At 41.3% G+C, this 17,570-nt stretch overlaps 1 protein-coding gene across 1 annotated transcript in view; it reads right to left on the reverse strand.

The window, feature by feature from the left end:
* Positions 1-17,570, reverse strand: part of TSPAN4 (tetraspanin 4) — a 346,925-nt gene that overhangs the window by 263,104 nt on the left and 66,251 nt on the right. Inside the window, exon 2 of the mRNA XM_066320977.1 lies at positions 2,280-2,361. The gene's annotated coding sequence lies outside the window, so the exon portion shown is untranslated. The remainder of the gene's footprint in view (positions 1-2,279; positions 2,362-17,570) is intronic.

Below are 17,570 nucleotides of genomic sequence, written 5' to 3' on the forward strand. Positions count from 1 at the left end.
TATATGCATAATCAAACACATTCACTGTCAGCCCAAACAGATGCCCCCAGCACTCCTTCACCATGTTTACCCAGAAGGCCCTACACCAGAAAAAAAGCACCTGTCCTTAGCCTGTAAAGACCACCCTGAAGACTCAATATAAGAAATTTCTGCAGAGAAACACATTTTGCTTGTTTTTTGGCATTTTTTTTTCTGTACACTTTATACAGCAGTGCTGTGCACAATGCTGTAAGGATGAGCAAGTAAAGACGGTCTTAAGAGCTGTATCCTCCAAATCACACAGTCATCCTGTGTGGGTATTTACAGTAACAAAGATGCCTCACACTCTTCTTCAAGCTGGAAGCTCTGCTGAGTTAAATATATAACACTACAAAACCAACAAAATCACTAACAGTACATAAAATTGGGTCAGTCCAACTGCTGAAGGTTTATGTTTGCTACATCTCCTTGGCCTAAACATGTAATTCACTTTGAGAGTTGAAAGCAAAGTTATTCAAGTTTTGACACAGTAACTCGGTAAATAAAAGAAAAAAACCTAGTCCAGTTACAGACCATCTTAGTGGGTAAATTATGGCCACACTACCCTGGTCCATTTAATTGCAAAACCTACACGGACAGATAAGCCCTTTTGAGGGGCCTGTGTATCAACAGGTACTTAGGTTTTCACAGACAAAATTAAGGGAGAAAAAATAACAAAAAAAGTTATTTTCCAGCATAAATCACTGAGATTTTATTCATTTGAATTGACAGACACAGCGTAAGGGTTAACGATATAGAACAGATCTTAATTCCACTCATAACTAACATGGAAGTCATAGATTCAAAGATACACATCACAACCAAAGAAAATACATTTTAAAAAAGGGAACCGAAACAAAAAAACCCCAAACACCATAAACCCAAAGCAATCCAGGACTCAGAGACGCAGGAGGAGACAGATTACTGAAAATCAAGCCATGTAAAAATTCCTAAGAGACACCACACTTTTAGTGTCATAAGTTGATACCAGTTAGCATCAATGGACTTCAATTCCACTTCACACTATGGACCTTGATCAAATCCTCAATTTACATGTGCTGCAGAAAGTCCACCAACCTACATGGACTTAAATAATCTCCTGCAGTTCCCAGAGAAAAAGGGACACCATGTAATGGTGATTGTTCCTCTGAGTCTTCAGTAGCTTGCAGTGAGTACTTGCTATTTGCCATCTCCTGTAATTTCTTTTAAACTGCAAGGTAGAAATTACCTTCCCTTCTAGATTTCTGACAAAAATTTGACTTTCCTCAGGTTGGGACTGGTCACTCTGTCACCTTTAACTGCTTAAAGGAAACCAAAATAGGAAATACTTAAATAAAATAAAGGGGAAAAACTGAACCTCTATGGAAAAGCTTCACCACTTCAGATACATCCACTTGGAAGTTATTACACTGTTTTATTTCCAGCTTTAGTCTTCCAGAAGATTCAGAGATATTTTTCCCTACAGGGCTTTAGAAGGGACTGAACATAAACACCAATGCATCACCATCATTCTTTCTGCCTACTTCAGGAGCTGCACTCTGTGAGATTATCCCAAATATATCTCAGTCTCTCAGCCATTTGTTGCTGGGTGATCAACTATATAGGTACAGCAACTCTGCCAGGTGCTGAAGCACCTCTTTTTTTAATCTGTTTATCTGTCCTTTCCTTCTCACAGTGTGTTTTTCTACACCTTCACTGTTTTTACAACATGATTTCAAGGACTGGACCTGGGATGTTTTTCCTATTCAAAATATATACGCTGTGCAAAAAAAATGCAGATTTAGGGGGAAAGAATGAAGATTGACAGATGTCATGCATGACTTCAGTACATAGGTTTTTATTTATTATTTTCAATTAGTTTTTCTTAAACAGTGAATTCTCATAATATATCAGCATTTGTCATGAATTTAAAAAATATTATCTGAGTATGAAATAATCCAGTTGTGCTCAGTATTCAGGTAAACAACAGCCACATGATATGAAATTAGTTTGCCAGTAAGAAAAAACAGAGGATCTTGGACCAGTAATTCAATTCCCACTTCACTCCCCTCATGCAAAGAGCTCAGTACAATGTCTTTCCCAGGGGAAACAAGGAAACAATCCACATCAGCAGTAAGCAACATCTCCTGGTACCAGTCCGATCCATTATATTAACTGTACTACTTTCTAAAAAGGCACTCACAGAGGCCTACAGTTGAAATGTAATTATCTACTCAGAGTGTTATTTCCAATCAATAAATTGATCACAACTATCCACGTACCTGATGGGGGAACGGGAGCTCAGAGCACCTGATGTGATCACAGTTGACAAGGCGGCCTCTCTGCAACCAGCAAACTGGGGACCTGCAAAACAAGAGCCTGGGTGTCACAAGTTACACATCTTTTACAAAATACAAGGAAAACAAGTCTTTCTAACTGTGCCTTTGGGAAGGACAGAAGAGACTCCCCCCTCATTAACTATGCTAAAACCACTGGATTAAAACCTAACAGAGAAAAACCTGGCAAGGTGTGACTGTAAAGGGTTGGTGCATGAAACCCACAGCTTGGCTCCTGAAGTCATCAGAGTGACAACACCCACCACTGGCAGCAGGAGCACAGCAACGGGGAGACATCACATTCTGAAGCTGGTGGGATCGTGTTCTTCACTCTCAATGGGATTTAAGCTCCTTTCTCCCATGGGCACTTCTGAACATCACACACAGCAGGTTTCCACTTAGGCCCATGTTCAAGCACTTCATTAGAAACAGGGCAGCATTATCAGCTTCTTTGCATAATCTGAATCCTATTAAACACTGGATCAGATATGAGCACTTCATCCCATTAAACACTGGATCAGATATGAGCACTTTGTGGACTTGAGACTCAAAAAAGACATGCACATAAATTCTACACATACAGAATATATAATGTATAAATCCAATACTGGGGTGGGGGAGATGCATTGAAAAACAGAAAATACAAGAAAGTGAAAAGAAAAATTAAAAATCGGCTTTCTAAAATCAAAATGCTTTCATAAAACAGAGTGTTAGAATCTCTGTCTTACATACTATTTTGGTTTTTAAGGAAGTTACACTGCTGACCTTTTTTTTGTATAACCACAAAAACTAATTTTTCATTTCTACCTTTAAAAGAAAGCAGAGCTCTCCCCAAAATCTTAGGCATACAGAAATTGATATGATTTTATTAAACTTATTAAATTTAAAAATAATTTTAAAAGTCAATAGAACAGCAAAAGGTGTCATTAGTGGGACCACAATGTACAAAAGAATGAAGTAACTGCACACAGCACTGGACAAGACAAGGCAGATGGAAAATTAAACCCCCATCTCAGATCAGGTCATTGATGCCCTGTATTAAAACTTCACAGAATCTCAGGTTGAGGTTGGAAGGGAGCACTGGAGGACAAGCAGAGGCAGTCAGAGTCAGCTGCCCAGAATTGTGTCAGACAGCTCTTAAAAATCTCCAACCACAAGGCTGCACCACCTCTCTGGGCATCCTGTGCCAGCACCCAACCACCCTTACAGCAAGAGTATTTTCCTGGTGCTTGGACAGAACTTCCTCTCTTTCAGCCAGAGCTTCTGTTCCTGTAACTGGGCACCACTAAAAAGAGCCTCACTCCAATCTTCTTTGTACCCTCCATTCAGCTATTTATATGTATTGGTAAGAGCCCCCCTGAGCCTTCTCCTCTAAAAGCTGAATAGTCCCAGCTCTCGTCTCAGCCTTCTCCCTGACTCGTCTTTGTCGCACTTCACTTCCATCCTAAGAGTCACATACAAACGCACACTGCTCCCTGTGAAGTCCTGTCAAAGCCTGTAGACCCGGTATTTTCTGAGCCTGAGCTCTTCCCAAAATAAACTTTTCAACAGTCTTCTTTTTCCCAAAGCCACCTTGTGTAAACAATATTCCTTTCCCATAACAGCAGGTGTTGTTTGCTGTTTCTGTTACATAGCCAATGAGAGAAGTGTCAGTCCTATAGACCAATAACGTGTCTTCTTAGCGAAGCATGTTATAAAAAGGCTAAACAAATTGTAAATAAAGCCTTCTGATTTCTACTGCCTTCTGACTGGAGTCAAGCATCTTTATTTTGTGTCCTATTGTGACAAAAGCCCAGGACACTTGGCAAGGGCAGATGTTAGATCCCCTTCTAATGCAAAGTGCCTGGGAACCAACTCTCCAACAGCTTGCTACCAGCAGGTTTTAGTAAAATGGTGACACAGTGGCATTTCCCTTGCTCCAGGAACCCAGAGGACTTGAGAAGAAATGATTTACCAAGTGTTATGGCTCTACTCATGCTCCTCATCCCCCATCACCTCAATTACAGACTGGTTGAAAGGCTTGGAATAGAAGGCTTTTAAGTAAAGAATGATATAAGGAGAATAACAAGGGTTTTTTTATGCCAATGCAATGACTTCCATAGTTATTAAGGCAGAATTAGTATACTTGGAGTGATAGAAACTATCAGAAATGGACAATTAAGAGTTCAGATTAATCCTCAAAGACAAGATGCCTAAAGACCTAATAGCCTGACTGAAACCAGGGAGATCAGAGAGAGATCTAACTCCTTCAAAAGGGCTGCAAGGCATTTGATGCTTCTTTTCCCTGTAGGCTTTCCCTGCCTTTGGTTCAAAGCCATCCAAAAGGGTGAGCTTCAAACACCTGCTTCAAGTGAAGAGGATGACACTGGGGGATGCCCTTTATTCAACCAGACAGACTCCACAGGAACAAACACAGATGTTCAGCAGTCCTGCCTTCGACTTCATAAGGAGAAAAAAAAAAAAAAAAAAAAAAAAAAAAAAAAAAAAAAAAAAGCATAGTCTAATTACCGAATAAATGAAACATATTAATTCAATTAGACAGTCAGAAGAAATAAGGCCATTCCTTCCCGTTTAAGCGCATACTCAGCACAGGAGACCAAGAAAGAAGAAAAAAAAAATCTATTGCATAAATTACACAGTTCAAGTACCACACTAGAAAATCTTTCAGGAAAGAAGTGATTCTACACAGGAAAGGAGACTATGAACTGCTGATTGCATCAGTGTGTCCTCACCTGCTTCTGAACACTTCTGCTGCCCAGGACAGCATTACTGTGTCAGGCACGGAGCCTGAAGGGCCATGCAAGGTACAAACTCTGCTCTCCCTCACAATGTCTTTTATCCAAATTGCATCCAGAGCACAGGAACAGGTTATTCACACCTGGGAAGATGCATCCAAAGTCTATTTCCCAGCAGCTTTTAAGACAGGACTTCATAGAAGAGAGGCATGAATGGAGATCATCTCGGAGAGTGCTATGTAGTAAAAAGGACCTCATCAGGACAAATGTGTCTTTATTTTTGTTTCCAGATTATTAGAAAAAAACAGAATCCCACATCTGTTCCAGTGTCAAATGGCAAAAGCAACAAAACCAACAAAAATCTGAGTAAACTTCAAGGTGGAGGAACTGTTTCTACAATGTTTCTGCTTTGTCCCCAAGCCAAGAAAGTGCTTGTATGTCTTCTGCACCACTTGATATAGCTTGATTTATAATCTTAGAGAGAGAATTTGCTTGACCTAGTGAACTCTCTTAGAGATCACCACAACTTTAACTCTTTTGCCGTAAATCCTTCCACATTTTAACACAGTGATCTACATATAAAGACACAACTGACCAGGCACATAGCCCAAAAATAAATTCTGAGCTTTTGCCTGAGGCAGAGCAGCTCTCTTGCCCATCTAATGAAACACATCTATAGACAACATTACTAAAACCTAAAATTTAATTACTTATAAAATTACAATTAATAAAATTAATATAATATAAACCATTATTAAAATATAAGATAGATTTCTTCCCTTTTCATTAATCTTTTTGCCTTATGAACTTTTTATTTCACGTCAGCCAGAGAAGTAGATAACAAGGAATGGCAGCATCCATTTGGTTGAGAGTATCTAAAACCATACTAAAACCATACCCCATCAAAACACTGACCACCAAGTTCTTCTTTTAACTTTTCCATTTAACTTTAAAGGATAAAAACCTCCAAGTCTCTCTGTTGCCATAATCCAGAAGCTCTGCTAGCCCAAGACTGCGGCTGTTGATTGTTCACTGAGGTTAACTCACATTATTGCAAAGACCAAGCTCAAGGCCAGTACAACTTCAGGCTGACTCGACATCAATCACACTGTGACTCCTCAAACTCCCGCTACATAAGCTCCCTTCAACAAAAAAATTAAGTTTCTGAGCTTGTGATTATGTATTCAGCTTAACTAGTCCCACTTAATGAAAGGAGATGTAACATCAAAAAGATATTTCTGTCCCCTTCTTTGCTTGGTGCTTGTTTAAATTCTGCCTGTCCTGGAAGGAGGAAAGCACTGTAGATATTTTGAAAGATTAAATGAGAGTTTATTCAATAGCAGTGCATTTAATACTTTCTTTAATCAAATAAAACAATATCCTAGGAACACGTATAGTGGATTTTTTGTATGAAAGTTTCAATAGCATTCTTAAAAATGCATACCCAGGCTGTCACTGAAACATATCCAATTATCTTAGAATCATAAATAACTACTTTAAAAACCTCATACAAAGGCAAATTCCTTGCTTGTCTGCAGCCACTCCAACTGATATAAGGAGCTCATTTTTCAGGGAGAAGAATAAAAGTATCACAAACACAAATCAGAAATCTGAAGGGCAGTGGCAGTATTATCAATGTTAAACAGATTAGATAAAAATAATTATATTTTCATCATGCCCTAACTGCAACAAAGAGGGCAGTCTGTGTCCTGGGAGGGAAGACATCTCTAGCTCTAGACCTCCCTGCCTTGGTACACAAGGTTCAACCTTGGCTGAAATTTGGGATTAAGAGCAAGTCTGAGTCAGCTGCCAAGGACAGCCAGGCAACTAAAGGAGTGGGGAACTCTCCAAATGCAGACTAGAAAATACCTGAATGCCAGCCACATGAGCCGCAGTCCTTGCCCCTTGCAGCTCTCCAGCTCTAACGAGCAGACTCTCCACAGGTAGGTCTCACCTGAGAGTGTGTTTCTAAGCAAGGAGGATCACATCACACACAGAGACACATCTGACACAACAGCCAGTCATTGCCTCCTCATCTCTCGATGTGTGAGACTCCTTACCAAAAGAAGCCTTGTCAGAAAACATTTTTCTCAAAAACAGTGGCACACTGAAGGCTCTATTTTTCACCAGGACTCAAAATCAGTACATTTTCCAGTCCTTTGTGAAACATTTCTTTTCAGCGTTATTAATTGCATTGTTTTCATTTCAAGGGAGAAATGATTGACAAAATGCTTTACCACCAATAAAGAATCACAAATTTTGACATTTATGTGGAAGGAGTGACTATCGAAAGAGTCATTTTGGTACAAGAATTTGATGGCTCATTGACAACACCCCACCCCACCCCTGCTGTGCCCGTGGAAGAGCCCTGATGGTGCTGTGTGCCGCCTTAAGGCAGCATCATCTATAATCCCTACTACCGAAAGACAGTTTAAAGCCTGGGGTATCAGGAGTCAATCGCATCTGGAATTTCTCAATGCATGGTGTCTCACAGCTGATTTTTGCCTTCTCTATATATCCCCGTCTCACTATTTGCAGAGATCCTGAGGGATCACATTTCTCTGCTCTGCATCTCCTGAAGCAACAGAGCAGAAAGAGAAAAGGACTGAATCTTCTTTCTTTCTTTCCCTTGACAGAAATACCTCTGCTCCTGACAGGCTGCACGGTAGCAGAATGCTGCAGTCAACTATTTGAAATGAAAAGGCAGGAATGGTGAGCTTCACAGCTCCCAAATCCAACACAGACATCTAAATATGTTATCCCTTCCACTGCATATTAGCTTGGCACCAAAATTTTTTGTGTCAATGCTGTATACAGATTGTTCACAAGTAAATAAGATTAGAGCCAAGGCTGAGAAAGCTCATTCCCCAAATAATAAATTCCAGCAGCTCAAACAGAGATCAGTACCATGGAGAATAGGACAGTACTGATTGACGAGAAGTCACCCAGCTTCACCCTCGAGCAATTCACGTAGCTGAGGCATTCCAGAGAATAAATCCGTATTTGATCTTCTCAGATTTTCTCCTAAGATATAATTTTGCAATGAGTACGCCTAAACTGTCCAGAAACCTGCACAGTCCTGAGGAAAACAAAACCTCACATCAGGTTTCTGAAGGTTGCAGGACCAGATACAGAAACGAGACTGCAGGGAAGTGAGGATATTACTCCCATCCTCAGAGACCCAGCAGACTTCAGAAAAATGACAAGGGCCTTTTGCAATGCATTTCAAATTCAACATGTGAAATCAGAAAGATTATAAAATGTCAAGGCAATTCAATCTTATGCTTTTGCTTACAAAGAGCAAGCCATTTATCTAAAGCACACTTGAGGGGTTTGATCTTATCTGATTCTTAGAAGACATTTAAAATAACAGGCCAAGGAAGGTAAATGCTGTACTGCAGCATACGACTTCAGACCTCTGAGAGCAGGGACAGTTATACAGGTGAGACCAAGGAGGGAATTAGATCACACCTGACCTCCTCTCTAGCTTCCACTAACAACCAAACTATTGTGGTTCATCCCTAACAGCAGCAGGGGCAAGAACAAAAGTACCAGGAATTCACTGATTGTCAGTCCCCCAATATCCAACACTGCTGCTGGCAGCAGTTTTCAGGGAATTCCTCACATACGAGGCACTGAAATGAAGAGTTCTGATGCTTTCTGCTTGTGCCTGGGGACACCTTTCTGGCTGGGCTCAGCTCAGCAACGCTGGTGATCAAGACTTCATCCTGTCCCAGCTCTGCCTGCTTCATTTGGGCTTGCTTTGCTCTGGGACTAGACAGAAGCATTTAAAACGCAGAAAATTTCAACCCATGGTTGAACACACTTTTTTCAACGCTGTTTCAGTACCGTGCCAGAGATTAACACATTCTTTCTTGTGAAAATACACAACACCCACAAACACGGAGGTAAATTCAAATAAAGAAGGTTATGTCATTCGCCTGGCTTCCATAAAGTTTTTCTGGTTTCAGGCTGGTATTTCAGGTGTTAAAAAAAAAAATAAATAAAATGAATAGGGGCAAAAAAAAAAACAAAAAAAAATCCCTGCCAAGAACACCCAACGCCCTGGTAAGTGAGAAGACACTCATCTCGGGAATAACTCATCTATTTTCTATGGAGATGCAACAAAGCTCAAACCCTTGGGCCTTGCCTTGCTCCACAAACTTGTGCCTGGCCCTCTGCCTCCCCGGTCTGAACTGCAACACCCCAGCCTGACCTCATCTCCAAGCACTGCATCACTGCCCTTTGGGCTGTGGACTCTGCTGGGCCACTTCAGGCAATAATACAACCTTGTCAGTATATTCAAGTTTTCTAAGCCTTAGAAGCTCCTTGAGGGAGAGGAAAAAAAAAATAAAAAAAGGGGCCTCCTCCCTCCCAGCTCTAACTATAACCTGTCATACAACCTCAGAGAAGTATAAAAAGCTTTCAGCACAAGTCTAACATGCAGCCATGCATACTGCAAGATGATCCCTTTTCATTGGAGCTGTTCAGTAGCAATATTTTCCAATGCTTTCTTCTTTACCACAAAGTAAATCATTGAAAATTTTGCAACAAACACGCAGCACTTAAATTGCCCACTTACCTTTCTCTATTATCTAATTTGCATTAATTACATGCAGTGGAAGCAATTATTTAATTAGTACAAACTGGTGGTCATGTACATACTCCTGTTGAAACATTTTGGGTTGCACACAGACCAATTACCTGCTGAATTGCACAGTACCTGATCACAAAGGTATTAGAAGTTCAACAGAGAACTCTCTAGACAGTACATAGCTTTCATTTTCAAAAAGCTGTGATACAAGAGGAATGAAACTCAGACAGTTGACATACCTAGCTTTGAAACACCCAGCTTTCCATTAAATGAGTTTAACTGGTTCAGAAATCAGGCAATTATTCCTCACCATTCCCACCAACATTAATATGTGACTGCTACTGATATGTACACTGTAGGGGACAGGGTCACTTATCTCTATTAACTTCACTGAAGCTAATGAATTTAGTCTGGGAATTATTTTAAATAATGCCTTTAAATACACACTTCTCTCACCTTGTAAAGACAACTATGCCTGGAAAGTTTATGGAGACAGAGTTTAAAATCACTCTCTTGAAAAACAGCTACCTCATGTGAAGAACAGAGACAACAATGAAAATCTGAGACTTTATCCAGATGGAATTCAGACTGCCACCAAAGAAAATGGCCACTCTTAGAGATATCATAGGATTGGCCAAAAAAACATACTTCAAATGTGAAGGTTCTCATGGAAAGGCCAAGATATTTATCAAAATCCTCTGTTGACCTCCAGAGAATGTATAACCATAAATTATATGGTTAAAGACACAGTCTTGACCTATTTAGAAGCAGAACAAATCCACATGTGATGCTGATGCTCCTACCACCCTTCCACAAGGACGGATGACAGCACACAACGTGCAGAGCTGCTATGGGCCACCCAAGTGACTCGAGAAATCTATGGCAAACATACCTAGACCTCATTTTTTATAGGGCTGCAAGTCAGCTGAGGATGAAATGAGAAGGAACTGACAAAGTTTAAAAGACCAATTCACGGGTCTTGCTCTGCAAAGCAACTGCTCACTCCTCACTGGTAATTTCTCATTAGCACTGTTTGCTTTCTGGGAGCGCTCGGTCATTTTGCGCCACACATGAAAGTTCCAGCCCAGAACCAAAGGGCTGTCTTTCCTTCTTTTTCTCCTCTTCCCCTCAATTAAAATCATTTCCAGGAATTAGCAGGCCCTCGCATGTTTGTTTTAAACAGCAACTTCCTTACATTCCCACTAAAATTATAGAAATAGATGAAGCTTAAGTGTCATTCTGCACAGAGGGTGCTGAAAAATTAAAATCCTTTTCTTCATTGGAATGATCCCAAAATATTGTCATGGCAACTGTGGTTCTAAAGATGCAGGCAAGATAAACTGAACAACATAATCTACACTTTAAAAAACTACAGATATATCTGACTCCCAGATAATTGACTAACAAATCACTGACAATCAGAGAAATGAAGGCCAGAACACGGAAATTTCTTCTCTCAGCTCTGATCACCTTCACCAGCACATCTAATGATCCCAGCTTTTCATTTTACAGGATATTAAAAAAGGAAAAGCAGACAATTCAAAATTTATGAGGAGCCAAGGGACCCTACTGAGTGCCACCTTTCTTGTTTCATTCCTCATGCCACTGGTATAAACTGGGTTTGCAGTCTCCCTCACTTAACAGCCCTATTTATCTTGCATTCATATGTCTCCCTGTCTGCTAGCTTTTATTACCATTTACCAACATTCATTTCTTCTCAGCTGCCTTTAGCCCTCCAGGGTTCTCTGTACAGCCCTAAGGGAACTCAAGAAAATACATTTTCTAATGTTTATGTTCTCAGCTCCTCAGGACATGGAACTGCACTCCTCCTTCCTTAGGCTGAAGAGGTCCAGATGGGACACTTTCCACCACAGGCTAAAAAGGCTGCTATTTAAACCTGGATGCTTACAGAAGTGACGCAGGAGCACAAAATGAAAGGGTAGTCAAAGCCAAGGTTTTTTTCCTGTACAGGAGAGCTGTACACAGGAATCAGACCAGAAGGGTTTGGGCTTAAGATATAATGACAGTATAAAAATGCAAAAGTGCTTTTTCTTGGCAGGTACTTTTTTCTCATTTCGCAGGTTTTCTGTCTGTGTTCTACAGCATTTAAATCTAGCTGTTGGAACCTCAAAAGCACAAAGGTACCTAATACACTATTCCAACCAAGTTCCTCTAAGAAACACCTCAAAGCCATTTGACTGAAGGAAGAAGCAGAAACATTTACCATCAGGTGGGCTTCTCAGCTACAGAAATTTGCATCACAACCATCAGCACTCTAGTACTATTTGCAAAAGCTAAGTCTGCAAGGGCTGAAAATAATATTCCGTAGCAATAAAAACTACTGACTGTGGCTCGTAGTGAAGGAAAACTTTCTGCATAACAATTTCAAACCATGGTTGAGATACCAATTCCTGTGTGGAACCAGTCAAGATTAGGTGCTGGTTAACAGCCAAGAGGCTCCAAGGAGGCCCATCTTTCACAGAGATGTCAACCTCCTCTCTTTCAAAGCAGAGAAAAAGAAAAGACTTTCAGTAGTGAAACTGAATTGAAAAGTAAGGTGCCAAACCAAAAGAAAAACTGAGCTGAAGAGGGGTGATGTGATTTTTCTGACATAACCAAGACTTGTAACTCTTTCCTAGGTGGAATATACAGAAGGTTAGACAAAGATGTGGACAGACGAAGCACCATAAAAAAGTCTAAGGAGAGCAGTACATAAAACTTGTTCTGAGCCACCTTCTAACCCAGAGGCTAGCACAGACTGGGATTCTGTTCCTTATGGTAAGAGAAAGTGAGGAAATATATGACATGTCCTGGATAATATAGTACTTAAAAAAAATCTTATTTCCTCAAATAAAATATAAAAAAAAAAGAAACTGAATGACAAGTTGTTCAGATTTTATTTCAGCTTCAACATTCTTGTCAACCTGTCCTGTATAAAAACGTTTCTTGTCAGCCCTTTCTGGACCTCTGCTACAAGTCCTGACTGCTCACAGGCCTTGCTTGCCAGTACCAGAGATACTTCTTGCATTTTTCTTCTCCCTGACACTCTTTCAAATACTCATTCCAGCAACAGATATCAAAATGATAAGGACAGCAGAACAGAACAACAGTTCACTCTTATCAAATAAAAGGAACAAGGTAGCCTTGGAGAAGTAGATAAGGCCAACAAAACAAAAGTCATGCAAAACACAAGCAGGACGTCAGCTCAGGCCTGCAAGGCTGACACAGTAGAAGTTATGCAAAACAGTGATACTGTGGTTACTCAGAAGTGGGGCTCCAGAGACAGCCCCCTACAAAGGACACGGGACATGGAAGACAGACCCCAAAGAACCACATAAGGACTTCTGATAAAGGGGTGTGACTGTGTAAAATAAAGTAATCCCTACACATCAAGTAAGTGGGGAGAGCTCATGAATGTGTAATCAGTGTGTACCACAAAAGCTCTGCTCACCCGACGCACGGCGCACTCGAGCCCCAGGTGCTGCAGTGAGGAATGCCTGCTTTCTAATACTCCAAACTGTGTTAGAAGGTTTCTGTCTGGCCGATTTCGGTATCATTTTTGGAAACTCCCAATGGGACGCTCTGCCTGATCTCCCGTGGATCCGAGGGATCTCTGGATCTTCACACTGACACCGGGACTTTCCCGGAGTAGACCACAGATCCCTGGACCAGTCTGGGACACAGGTAAGATCCTATTTAATAATAAGGCATTCTTCAGGAATCCTGCCCATATAAGGCATGTGGCTCTTCCAGGGCATTGGGTAGCTTATTTGATATTCCAGAATTTGGTATTTGACTTGGTTTTATCAATCCATAATTGTTTTGTATTTGCATTTGTATCTGTACTGTAACACTTTGGGTCTACTGTTTCAAGATGGGTACTGGACAATCTAAAAAGGGCATCCTGAAAAAATCCCCCCTTGGTTGCCTTTTGCAACACTGGAAAAAGATTGGAGGCCCCCCTGGGGGACCAGCAACCAGGGAGAATTTGATTAAGTGTTGCAATCAGCGGTGGCCCTTGTACCAACTAGACTCTGGAGAAAAGTGGCCACAAAATGGAACCTTGAATTATAACACATTGCTGAAGTTAATGTTGTTTTTAAAACGGGAGCAGAAATGGGATGAGGTCATGTATGCTGACATGTTTTTCACTTTACGGAATCATCCTGAATGGCAGAAAGATTGTGGCTTGAATCCAGTCCCCTCACACCCCTTTGTGCTGGCTCTTGAAAAGGAGAGTCAAGGAAAACAGTTAAAACATTGTTCTATGTGCACCACAGGACAAACTTGTTCTAAACATCCCCCCAGTATGAAGGATGACTTAGATGTTATGGTCAGGCCTAACTGCAAATTGGATGGGGGAAGAGAAAAACAGGCTGCCGAGACAGATCTTATGAGGGAACTGGCAAGTAAAGAGGTGGATTTAGCAGGTCTAGAAGAGAAGACAGAGAGGACAGGGAGGATGTATCGAGGAGCAGAGAGGACAGAAGAGATGGAGAGGATGTATAAAGGAACAGAGGGTTTTAGTCCGACTGCAGAGACAACTAGAGCTAAACACAGAGATGTGAGAGCAGCTGCCTTCCATCATGCAGCTGGTATGGACGGCCCCATTACAGCAGAAGTTCCACTTTCAATAACAGACCTTAATAACTGGAAGCTGACGGCTGGCACCTACCGAGAGGACACAGGCAAAATGGCAAAAGCATTTGAAATGATGATAAAACTTCGGGATCCAAACTGGAAAGATATAGATGCTATGTTAGAAATGTTGTTTGACAGTACAGAAAGAGAGATGGTTGTTAAAACCAGTAGGAGGTTTGTGGAAGAGCAGATTTTGACAGGTAACTTGTCAGGTACACTGGACACTAATTTTCCTACTGTGGATCCCAAGTGGGACCCCAATGTGCCCATGTTTAGAGAGAGATTAAATAGGTATCAACAATGGATACTATACGGAATTAGAAATGCCACACCAAAGGCTATCAATATGTCAAAATTATCTGAAATTAAGCAGGATAGTAAGGAATCATCTAGTGAATTTTTAAATTGCATTAAAGAAATGGCTCAAAAATATACTAATATCGATCCTGAAACAGAGGAAGGAAAAACTCAATTAGCCCCCATATTTGTGGGGAAAGCCTCAGATGACATTAGAAGGAAATTACAACAGGCTCAGGGACAAGATCAGTATGATTTAGGGAAGCTGTTAGATGTTGCTTGGGGAGTTTTTCAGAACAGAGAAAACCAGCAAGAAATAACTAAACAAAAAGCAGCTGGAGTTAATGAAGGAGTTTCTAGAGGAATGGTGCCCCCAGGGAAAGGAAGGGGACAGGGATGTGGACAACCTGACAGGGAAGTGGACAGGGATGTGGCTGTCACCAATGATGACAGAGGGGGACTGGAGGATTCTTCCCTGGCAGAACCTCTGCTTAAGCTAAGCTGGGGAACAAGGAGGTGAATGAGGAGGTAGGATTTTTAGTAGATATAGGAGCTAGTAACTTAGTGCTAAATACAGTAAGAGGAAACTTGAGTAATGATTCTCTAACTATCATTGGTGTAACAGGGAATCGCAAAACTCAGCCATTTTTCAAGCCCATACATTTTAAATTAGGAAAACAGTGGACGACTCACCAGTTTTTGCATCTACCCAACTTGCCAAAGCCTGTCCTTGAGAGAGAATTTTTGGAAAAACTAAATGCTGAAATCAAATTTTAAAATGACAATGTACTGGTTATTATTCCAGAACTTAATTATGTGGTAGCCTCTATTTTTGCATTACAGCCTCTGAAATTGGACATGATACATCTGCCAGTATCACTTGAGGATGCAGTGATCCTGACAGTCTGGGCTGGAGAGGTGCCTGGGTGATCCAAAAGAGCAGAGCCTGTAAGAATTAAATTGAAACCTAGAGCAGGACCGGTAAGGCAAAAGCAATACCCTTTGAAAATAGAAAGTCATAAGGGGTTATAACCCTTGTGGGAAAATGTATAAAATATGGCCTACTGAGGGAATGTGAATCCAAATTTAATACCCCTGTTTTGCAGTTCAGAATGCAAACTGAAGGAAAGACTTACCAGCTGGTGCAGGACCGTAGAGACATAAAAAGATAGCAGAAAATACACACCCAGTAGCAGCAAATCCTTACACCTTACTAGCAACATTGAGTGAAAAATTATAATGGTCTACAGCATTAGATTTGAAAGATGCCTTTTTCTGCATCCTTTTGAGTACTGAGAGTCAAGAGCTATTTGCTTTTGAATGAGAAAATCCAAACAGAGGGAGAAGGAGCCAACTGACTTGGATGGTTCTACCACAGCAGTTTAAAAACAGCCCTGGCGTATTTGGAAATCAATGGGCAAAAGAACTGGAGGAATGGAAAAATCAGAACCCTATTGGAGTCTTGTTACAGCATGCAGATGACATTCTGAGAGCCACTGAAAATAAACAGCAATGCTGGGATCAGACCGTGGCCTTGCTGAATTTTCAGGGACTAACTGTATATAGAGGCTCCAAAGACAAAGTAGAAATATTCCAGACCACAGTAACCCACCTGGGATCTGAAATTCTCCAAGGTCAAAGGAGGCTGGGACAGGAATGAGAAGAAGCAATTTACCGAGACCCACGGCCACAAACGGTAAGAGACTTATGTACAATTCTTGGGACGGTGGGATGGTGTCTCCTGCGGATTAGCAACTGTGGGCTGCTACTAAAGCCACTATATGAGCTCTTGAAGACTGCACAGAACGACTCTATAGTTTGCACTGATGACCCATGGGCTGCCTTTTTACAACTCAAGCAAGCCCTTATGCAGGCCCTGCTTTGGGGCTCCCAGACCCATGTGCCTGTTTGAACCATTTACCTAGGACAGACATTACACAGCACTCTGAGTGCTGCCACAGTTCCCTGGGGAGCACGGGAGGGCTGTGCCCTACTTGTCAAAGCAACTAAATGTCCGCCAAGGCACGTCTGCTTGTGTGAGGGCAGTGGCAGCTACTGTTCTTTGATCCAGGAATCCAATGACTTGGGGATTGTCATTTGAGATTGCCATTTTTGTACCACACATGATGCAGTCGGCCAAAGCAAAAAGGGGGCAACTGGCTCGCTCCCAGCTGGACGGTGAAGTACCAGACAGTCCTGCTGGAGGGAGACGATGTAACAATCAAAACTTCTATCATTAACCCTACTGTGTTCTTATCTGCCCAGTAAGTAGAAGGAACCCCAGAGCATGACTATGTTTTGTTTGCTTACAAACTACAGGAAGTGTATTCCAGCAGACCTGACTTAGGAGACAGACCCTTGGCAAGTCCTGATTGAGTTTACTGACGGGAGCAGCTTTGTCCAAAATGGAAAATGACTACCTGGATATGCAGTGACTACACGCCATGCGGTAATTGAAGCAGGGCACTCCCTCCTACGTGAAATTGCACTCTCTTGAGCTTTGGAATTGAGTACAGGAAAATAAGTTAGCATTTGGACTGATTCAAATCAGAAAAATTTTGGAGTGGTGCATGCACACAGGGCCATCTGGAAAGAAAGATGCTTTTTGATATCTCAAGGCACGTCGATCAAAAATGGAAAACAAATCTCATATTTACTCGACAGTATCCAGAAACCAGCAGAGACTGCTATTATGCACTGCAGTGCACACCAAGCAGGTATGACCAAACTGGAACTGGGGGATCATGTAGCCGACAAGGCTGCCAAAGAGGCTGCAGAAAAAGGCATGTTAGAAAACATATCTTCAATACCCCTGCCACAGATATCTCTCCCAGTAGAAAAAAAATCAGAGTATAGTGCTAGGGACTGTCAATTATTGAAACCTTAGAAGCAAAATGTGATTCACAAGGCTGGGCAGTTACTCTAAGCAGGCAAACAAAAGTCCCAGAACTGATTCTGCGTGAAATAGTG

This window comes from Sylvia atricapilla, chromosome 6, assembly GCF_009819655.1.
Source record: "Sylvia atricapilla isolate bSylAtr1 chromosome 6, bSylAtr1.pri, whole genome shotgun sequence".
Classification (NCBI taxonomy): domain Eukaryota; kingdom Metazoa; phylum Chordata; class Aves; order Passeriformes; family Sylviidae; genus Sylvia; species Sylvia atricapilla.